General features: G+C 42.4%; 1 pseudogene; it reads right to left on the bottom strand.

The window, feature by feature from the left end:
• Window positions 1-5,607: 5,607 nt before the first annotated feature.
• On the bottom strand, window positions 5,608-6,986 carry LOC107033980 (keratin, type II cytoskeletal 7 pseudogene; annotated as a pseudogene).
• Between the last annotated feature and the right edge of the window lie 2,839 nt (window positions 6,987-9,825).

Genomic DNA, 9,825 nt, shown 5'->3' with positions numbered 1-9,825 from the left:
ATGTTAGCTTAGCAGCTCCCAAATAATATCAGAAAGGTGGGTAATGTAAACCTAGAGGGTCAACAAAATCTTAGAAAATGTAGTATTCATAGCACTGTGCCTGGAAAACATCACTCCTGTAGGCCTGTGGGTAAGTAAGGAAATTGCTATGCCTCATTTAGCTCCCTGTCGATTTGGAAGACAAAGTATGTTTCAGAGGAAATGTACAAATGCAGGCAAGTCTTGATTTGGATTCTCCGTGAGTAGCAGGAGGTTTACACCATCTTTATCACTGAGAAGCACACACTGCAGACATAGACTTTCAAACAGGAAATAACAGACCTGGGAAATTGCGTTTTCTTGAAAAACATCTTCAATAGCTTGAGAGACACATATTTTGTGATCACCGTCTGCTAAGGCAGATTCCCAGGACTTTATTTTTTTTTCCTTCTCAGAATCACTCCCTGTTTTCCTTTGTGTCACGTGATCACTGGCAGAGCATCTGCCTGGGTATTCTATTAGCATTTACTGTAACCAGTGTGTAGAAAGCCCAGATGACTAAAGTCATTGCTTTTAAAGCCCTTTTCACAATTGAATTTCCTGTGGTGAAGCAATATCCCAGGGGCATAATAGATTTTCTTCCCCCTCTCCTTCCATTTACACAAACGCTTTCACAGCTAACTAATCAGTTGCAATTCTAATCTATATTTCTGATTTGTTTACATGCATCGTGCGGGCTGGCAATCTTTTGAATTTAAATGTGACTTAAAGTAAAATAAAATAACCACAAGTAAACGACACAGAATTGCTAACAGTGGGAACCTTGTTTACATTCCACATTCTGAAAATATTTTGTTCAGCTGGCTGGGGAAACCACATGGTTGAGACAGACTGGGTGATGATTGGGTTTATTCCTTGGCTGGAACTGGGATGGAAAAAGGGATGGTGTGTGATGTGGCTGTCTGTCACCTCAAACCCAGAGAAAGAACACATTTTCAGCACACATGTGCTCCACGCTTTAACAGAAAAGCACTGATAATCCTCGCCAGGGCATCGTGTGTGCTTGGCACTGGGCCAGAACAAGATGCCAGTCTTTCTGAGTCTTCAGATAATAACCACCTCTTCCTTTCTGCAGCCATCCATGGATGCCGCTGTTCTCATAAGACTCTCTCAGAGCCTATCTGTTCTTCAAGTCCTTTGCTCCCTCCTGCTTTCTGGAATTATCCTCTAATACATTCCTTTTTCTCCCTTCCCACCTCCAACTGAAGGTCTACTGAGAAGCTTCTGCATCTCCAACACCCCACTGCCTCTTCCCAAACGGTATGAATTCCAGCTCAATTAAATGTAATTGAACAACAGTGCCGCAGCAATCACTAAGGGCAAGGCAGTCCTAAAGACCACTGGAAACACAAACCTGCGCTTTAATGCGGTCCCCGTTCTGCAGCGGGGACATCTCAGTGGACAGACCCGTAGTGGGGTGCAGGCATGCGGCTGTTTGGTGTAAGAAAAGAGAAAGGAGGAAGGGGGTGGAGGGAGGACGAGGATGGAATTTAGAAGAGAAGAACTGGATTTTAACAAGCCTTTTCTAAAAGCAGTTGCTCCGAAGGTGCAACTCGGAAAATAAAACATTTCATTGTCTGTTAAGAATACATAACTCAATAAAAAAAAGTAAAAAAAAAAAAATACATAGCGCACCTGGAGAGAACCAGAGGCACATTACCTTTGGAGACCTAAGGAAGCTTTTACATTTTCTTTCCTTTGGAAGAATATATATGTTCCTGAAGTCCGTGGGCATCTTGAGAGCTCAGGAGGAACCAGTGCGACTTCTGGAGTCAGGGGCCACCACGGGGAGTACCTGGAGGCCTTGGAGGAGGGGGGTGAGGCATAGGAGCTCTGAGCCTCTTCTCCCATCCTCCCGTCTGCCCATCTGCCCATCTGTAAAGGAGAGAATTTCCAGGAGCCACTGTGAGAATCAGAGTTGGAGCTGTGCCAAATTCTGTAGGTATTTCTCCAATTTTTCGCCCTTAGGGGAAGACAAGAGGCAGCTCCACCCACCTAGCCTCTGGGCTGGCCTTCTCCTGTGACCCCAGATCTCCTCAGATGTATGCCTGCGCTGTATGCCTGATGATCAGGACCTGGACATAACTGTCCCACTTCCCTGTTCTTGGGCCACAGAGTTCTGCCCTCCACATGCAGGGGGTGGTGGGCAAGCCCCAGCCCTCTCCAGCTTTCTACTTGGAGATCCAAGTCCCACAGACCCTCTTCTCCACCCATCCTGAGCCTTCCCATCCAGTCTGCCAGGCTTCCCAGCATATCCATCAAAGACCAACAAATCACTCTGAAATAAGGCAGCCAAAAATAAATGGAACTGTGAACAAGTTCACCAGCAAATTCATAATTTATATATGCTATTTATAAATATAATTTATAAATGCTATGAGAAGAATCTCCCCCCACACCCCCATGACATAGACTTGCTCATGCAACAGATGACTAATATTTCCTTAGTTCTCAATAAAAAAGGATATTTGGAATAAACACATACACACAAACTGGAATAAAACTTTAATTGAAAGCAATAAAAAGTGTAGTTCTAGCTAACACTGTAGAAAATTGAACCCCGTGTAGGTGACTAGCTTAAGGATGTGAAGAAAAAAAAATTTTTTTACAGCATCACTGAGATATAATTTACACACAATAAAATTGCCTGCCCATGATAGGCGTGCAGTTTGATGGCTGTTGTAAATGGACACAGTTGTGCAATGACAATCAGGTTGTAGAACATTTTTATCACCCCAAGACCTTCTTTGTGCCCCTTTGTACTCAATCTCCATGCCCGCCTCAGCCCCTAGTCCCAGGGAACCACAGATCAGCTTTCTGTCATCCTAGTTTTTGCCTTTCATAGAAATGTTTATGAATGGAATCTTATAGTATATACTGTTTTGTGTCTGGCTTCTTTCACTTAGCATGATGTTTTTCATTCATTCATGCTATTGTGTATTTCAATCATTCATTTCTTTGATGGCTGGATCCCTTGTATGGACATTCCACATTGTGTTTATCCATAGATAAACATTTCTGTGGTTTCCATTTTGGGGGTTATTATGAATAATGTTACTATGAGCATTCACATAGAATTCAAGTAACAGTGAAACATGGACACGGGTTTTCATTTTTCTTAGGCACCTAGAAATGAAAATGTTGGTACATACATTGGTAAGTTGGTACATATATATGGTAATTGTATACCTAACTTTTAAAGAAACTGTCAAACTGTTTTCAAAAGGGCTGCACTATGTTACATCCTCACCAACAACACGAGGATTCCAGCTGGTACCATATCCTCACTGACACTTGGTATTATCAGTCATTTAAATTTTAGCCATACTAGTGGATAGGTAGTGGCATCTCATTTTAATTTGTATTTCCCTACTGACCAATGATGCTAAACATCTTTCCATCTGCCTGTTGGCCATTCAAGTATTCTCCTTTTGCCAATGTCTAGTCAAACTTCTGTGTCCATTTTTCAGTCAGACTGTGTGTCTTCTTCTTATTGAATTTTAAGAGTTCTTTAATATCCCAGCTACAAGTCCTTTGTGGATAAATGTTGTATCCTTTCCTTTTTTAATGGTTATTTTCCAAGAAACAAACATTATTTTGATGGAGTTCAATTTATCAAATTTTTCTTTTATAGTTTGTGCTTTTTATACCTCATCTAAGAAATCTTTGCCTAACTCTAAGTCACAAAGTTATTCTTCTGTGTTTTCTTCTGAAGCAAAAAAAATTGAATAAAGAGGCAGTTATGGAAACCTGCCAATTTATAAACTATTGTTATGAAAAAAACTAAGTAGAGGAAATGGTGGGAATGTAGTTTGGTGCAGGCATTATGGAAAACGGTATGAAGCATCCTTAGAAAACTAAAAATAGAATTACCATATGAACCAGCAATCCGACTCCTGGGCATATATCTGGAGGAAATTCTAATTCAAAAAGATACACCCCAATGTTCACAGCAGCACTATATACAATAACCAAGACATGGAAACAACCTAAATGTCCATTAATGGATAATTGGATAAAGAAGCTGTGGTATGTGTACACAATGGAATACTACTCAGCCATAAAAAAGAATGAAATAATGCCATTTGCAGAAACATGGATGGACTTCGAGATTGTCATACTAAGTGAAGTAAGCCAGAAGGGCATGATATCACTTATCGGTGGAATCTAAAAAATGACACAAATGAACTTATTTACAAAACAGAAAGACTCACAGACATAGAAAACAAACTTATGGTTACCAGAGTGGGAAAGGGGGTAGGGAGGGATAAATTGGGAGTTCAGGATTTGCAAATACAAACCACCATATATATAAAATAGACAAACAACAAGGTCCTACTGTATAGGACAGGTGATCATACTCAATATCTTGTAATAGCCTATAATAAAAAAGAATATGAAAAAGAATGTATGTATATATACAATTGAATCACTTTGCCATACACCAGAAATTAACACAACGTTGTAAATCGCCTATCCTTCAATTAAAAAAATTAAAATAAGGGGTCACCATTGCTTGTGAGGACTCTACAGTTTACATTGCCTCAGATGAAGAGGCAGCAAAAATGTTAATTCAGATTTCAGATAATATATGGAATTGATGATTCAGGCTGAACGAAGTTGAATAAAGAACCAGAGGTGCAGGGTATTAACTAATTCTCGTAAAAAGAAAAAGTTGCTAAGGACTTTTAGAACATCCTTGGTCACTAAATACGCAGAGACAACATCAGGAAATAATAGTAAAGGTCATGAAATGAGAGAGTAGGGACCATTTGTTGCAATTTTTACCTACTTTGGCCTTTTATTCTAACCTTGGAGAGATGACACTTCAAAGAAAAATGTGGGGAATGAGCAGAAAGAAATCACATGAACTGTACATTAATAGCTGCTTTGACTGATTTATTTAGGTTTCATTTATGAGGATGAGTGAGAAAAATTAATCTCCTTGAATTATAATATATCAGAGAATTCCATGGAGGCCAGGCTGTAATATGCAGGTAAGACCTGTATCTATAAGCTTGGCCTCACTTTTTAGTCAGGTTACAGTGTTGTGTTCATTTCCGTGTGCAGCACAGTTATTCAGTTATACATACATGTATATATATTGTTTTCCATATTCTTTTTTACTATAGGCTATTACAAGGTATTTAATGTAATTCCCTGTGCTATACAGTAGGACCTTGTTGTTTATCTATTTTATATTTAGTGGTTAATATCTGCAAATCCCAAACTCCCAATTTATCCCTCCATTCCCCTCTTCCCCCCAGTAACCATAAAAAACCATAAGTTTGTTTTCTATGTCTGTGAGTCTGTTTCTGTTTTTTAAATAAGTTCATTTGTGTCTTTTTTTTTTTTTTTTTTTTTTTTTTTTTTTAGATTCCACATATAAGTGCTATCGTAAGGTTGGTTTTTGGGGGTTTTTTTTGTTTTTTTTGTTTTGGCTGGCCCAGGCCTCAGAAAGAGGCTGCTTTATTGGAAGCTATTCTGACATCATTTTTCAGACTGCCTTGCAGTTTTGGGACCAGGGATGGGAGTTGTCTTGTAACTATGGGGTCCCACACCCTGGGCTCAGTTGAGGGTGCTCCTGCCAGTGGCAGATGTGGTCCTAATGGAGTAGGCCTCGAGGGCCCCGGGCCCTCCGGCACTGGAGAATCTCAGGGCCTTGCTGCCCATGGTTCCCCGAAAGGTCAGCCGACTGCCAGCACCGCCGGTGGAATTCACCACAGGGATGTTCACGGTTTCCACTCCATCTCCGGTCAACCTGCTCTCCTCGCCCTCCAGCAGCTTGTGGTAGGTGGCGATCTCGATGTCCAGGGCCAGCTTGATATTCATCAACTCCTGGTACTCCTGGAGCTGCCGGGCCATGGCCTGCTTGGCTTGTTGCAGGGCAGCCTCCAGCTCTTCCTGCTTGGCGCGTGCCTCTTGAGTGCCAGCTCCCCACGCTCCTCAGCCTCAGCGATGGCAGCCTCCAAATTGGCACGCTGGTTCTCGATGCTGTCGATCTCCGCCTGCAGCCCCTGGACGGCCGGGTTCATCTCCGCAATCTCATTTCCGGTATTCCGGAGTTCATCCCCCTGCTTCCCAGCCTGGGCCTGGAGGGTCTTAAACTTGGTCTTGTGCATGGTCTCGGCCTCGGCCCGGCTGCGGTTGGCGATCTCCTCGTACTGGGCCTTGACCTCAGCGATGATGCCATCCAGGTCCAGGGAGCGGCTGTTGTCCACGGACGTGTCTGAGACCTCGGACTGCAGCTCTTTCAACTCCTCCTGGTAGAGAGCCCTGAGGAAGTTGATCTCGTCATTCAAGGCATCCACCTTGGCCTCCAATTCCACCTTATTCATGTAGGCAACATCTGCATCCTTCTTCAACACCGCGATCTGATTCTCGGCAGCCGTGCGACGGTTACTTTCATCTTCGTACTTACTCTTGAAGTCGTCCACGACTTCCTGCATGTTCCGAAGCTCCACCTCCAGGCGGCCCCCATCCAGCTGTATTGTCTCAAGCTGCTTCCGCAGGCCGGCAATGCGGGCCTCAAAGATGCCCGGGAGGCGGCAGCTCTCGGTCGACTTCTGCTCCTGCCGCAGCGCCCACGTGGCCTCCAGCAGCTTGTTCTGCTGCGCCAGGAACCGGACCTTGTTGATGAAGGAGGCGAGCTTGTTGATGAGAGTCTTCATCTGCTCGCGCTCCTCCTGGCGCACCTGCTGGATGGAGACGTCGACGTCCACCTGCAGCCGAGTCAGCAGGCTCTGATTGATGGCGACCTCGCGGATGCCAGCGCCCACGGGGCCCCGGTAGGATGAGCACATGGCCATGCGTGGCTGCGAGGTGCCCAGGCCGTAGAGGCGGCGGCTGCTGCTGCTACCGAAGCCGCTGGGGCTCATGGAGCTCAGGGGCACCTGGGTGCCACGCCCTGGCAAGGCGGCGGAGTAGGAGCTGAAGTGGAAGGACATGCTGGCTGGGCTGGGCTGGGCTGGGCTGAACGGCGGGCGACAGTGGGCTGAACTCCATATGGTATTTATCTTTATCTTTCTGGCTTACTTCGCTTACTGTGACAATTTCCAGGTCCATCCATGGTGCTGCAGATGGCATTATGGACTCTGCCTGGATCTCATACTGAGATTCTGATTTAACTGGTCAGGGTTGCTGCCTGGAAACTTGGATTTTTAAAAGTTTCCCAGGTGACTGTAAAGTGCAAGTTTGAGAACCACTGAGCTTGAGTCAGATCTCCAATATGAAGCACTGCCATTCAGAGGGAAGGCCAGCCACATGGGGAGTCTTTCTGGGAAGCCAAATGTGGCCTTTTCTGGGAGAAGTAACACATTCTTAAAGGACTGAATTAAAATCTAAATTGCAATAGGCATCCATTAACTGGTCCTCCCTCACCAAATGCTTCATGAGGAAGTGAGCTACTGATCCTGCCAGAAATCTCTTCCTTTTTGTCCAATGAAGCTCTGAATCCCAGACCCTGACACTAGGTGGGGTTCCCTAGGGTTCCCATTAACATGAGTCATTTAGCTTTAGTGCATCAATTTCACTTTTAAAACGATGAATTAAAATCAGAAAATGTTTGATGTTCATGAGATGGAAAGTGATACATTTATAAGGGTCAGAACAAGTATTTCAAAGTATACACGAACGTCTCTAACTGAAAAGGTCATAATTTTTGTTTTAAACATGATAGGGACCATACTGTAGTAATTTATAGACACTTAATATCATTTTAATCAATAGATCAAAATGAGGAATATCTTGGAGCCTCTTGGCTTCATTTAATTCTAATAATTGTTTATAATAAAACATCTCACGTTTTACCCCCTGAGAGTTCAATCTCATTAGGTTTGAGGACAAATAGATCCTGTCATTGAATTTTATGTTTAGAGAGGTTACTGATTGTTTCATCTTTTTTAGCTGAATGATGAATTTTTTTAAAATTTTTTTACCATAGGGAGCCTAACCGCCCTCTAGTTTAGAAGATAATTTCAGTCTAACACTTGAAAAGAAAGATTGAAATTCCCGGCTGATTTGGAGAAACAGAAAATACTTAGATAAACTTGGGGGCAGAAGAGGAATTTGTTAGTTGTTTGCCACAAAGTATAATGTTTAAACAGATGGTGATGTAGAGGAGCAAAATTTGCCACCCCAGAATGTCTCTTTGGCATGCAGCTTATTTTGAGCTGAAAACAATAAAGGCCTAAAAGATTCAAGAATAAATTTGGATGTTCCTACTAAATTCCTAAAAGGATGTAGACAAAGCACCTGTTCCAGGAAGGGACCTACCACCACAGATAACTATAGTATGAACTAGGTGTGCAGATGGGGAGGAACCAGCAAAGTACGTTTGTTAAAATTCCTCTCTGCGTCCCGTTGTCTTTACACGCCCGGCAAACGTTTGTGTACCAAACACCTGCTTTTCTATCCTCACGTGAATTGCCCTCCTCCACTTTGAGGTCCCAGACCACCACCCCAGTATCATCTTTTGTCTTTAGCTGAAGATGATACTTACAAGGTGAGGGTTTCAATCATTTTGGTTGAGTTAGTCAGTTTTTTTTTTTTACAGGCTAAACATTATTTTTTCTACTTTTTAAAATTGAAGTATAGGCAGTTCACAATATTGTGTCAATTTTGAAATAAATTGGGAGTTCAAGACTTGCAGATACTAACTACCATATATAAAATAAACAACTTTCTACTGTATAGCATAGGGAACATATAGCATGTTCAATACTTATACTAACCTATAATGAAGAAGAATATGAAAACAAATCTATGTGTGTATATGTATGACTGAAACATTAAGCTGTACACCAGAGATTGACACAACATTGTAAACTGATTATACTTCAGTTAAAAGAAAAAAAGTAGCCCAACTTGTAAGGAGAAAAACTGGTCATGGAGTTGATCGATGTTGCTAACTTCTAATCTGAAATGGGATTCATGGGTCCTGCCGTTCTCTTGGAGGCAGAGTTTCTGTTAGATCTGAGATGTTTTTGCTACACAATTTGCTAACTTGAAGTCTTTGGACATCTAAGAGCTTTTACATATTTTACATATTATTTAAAAATGGTCCTTTAAGGTGTTTCCACTGCTGATGATTTTTTTGTTAGAAGGTAGAAACACAAAGTGAGGGATGGCAGCTAAGAGGAACTAAGTGAAACTGAACAATGAGCAATGTTTGATTTCCTTACCAAGTAAAGGAGAAAGGTGACCTCAGTTACAGTGTTCACAAGTCCACCCCAGGTCACCTCTGTGCCACTGGCCTTTTCTCTCCCCATATCCCCACTTCACCTCCTTCATAAGGCCCAGTCTCTCTGGCCACAGATGTGGGCAAGAGACCATAGGTGGACAAGAGACCACAGGTGATCAATTCAAAGCACCTTACCCTACCTGGGACCCAGGCAGGTTAAGACTGTGTCTACTTAAGGACCATGGCAATCAGCCTGTATTGTTTGGATCACTTTTAAAGCCTCTATTTTAATTAAACAACATTTTTTTAAAGTCAAAGAATCTGCCCAATAAGGTGAACATTTCTGTTAACTGGTCTGACCAATCCAGGCACTAAAATCCTGACTGAAACATTCAGTCGTGGTACCCAGGCCAGACTGTTATCAATGACAATGCCTAGAAGGATTTCATTTTACCTGAGACATTGAAAGGCAACAAAAGAATTAAATGAAATGGACAGAACTCAAACACTCAGTGCCACTGAACACTGGAACTATACAACTAATTTCTCTTGTTCCGACTCAAGGCTTACAAAACTAAGTTCTCACAAATTGGTGTTGCACAGAG

This window comes from Vicugna pacos, chromosome 35 (assembly GCF_048564905.1).
Source record: "Vicugna pacos chromosome 35, VicPac4, whole genome shotgun sequence".
In the NCBI taxonomy this organism is placed as follows: domain Eukaryota; kingdom Metazoa; phylum Chordata; class Mammalia; order Artiodactyla; family Camelidae; genus Vicugna; species Vicugna pacos.
This window is presented reverse-complemented; position numbering and strand designations above follow the sequence as displayed.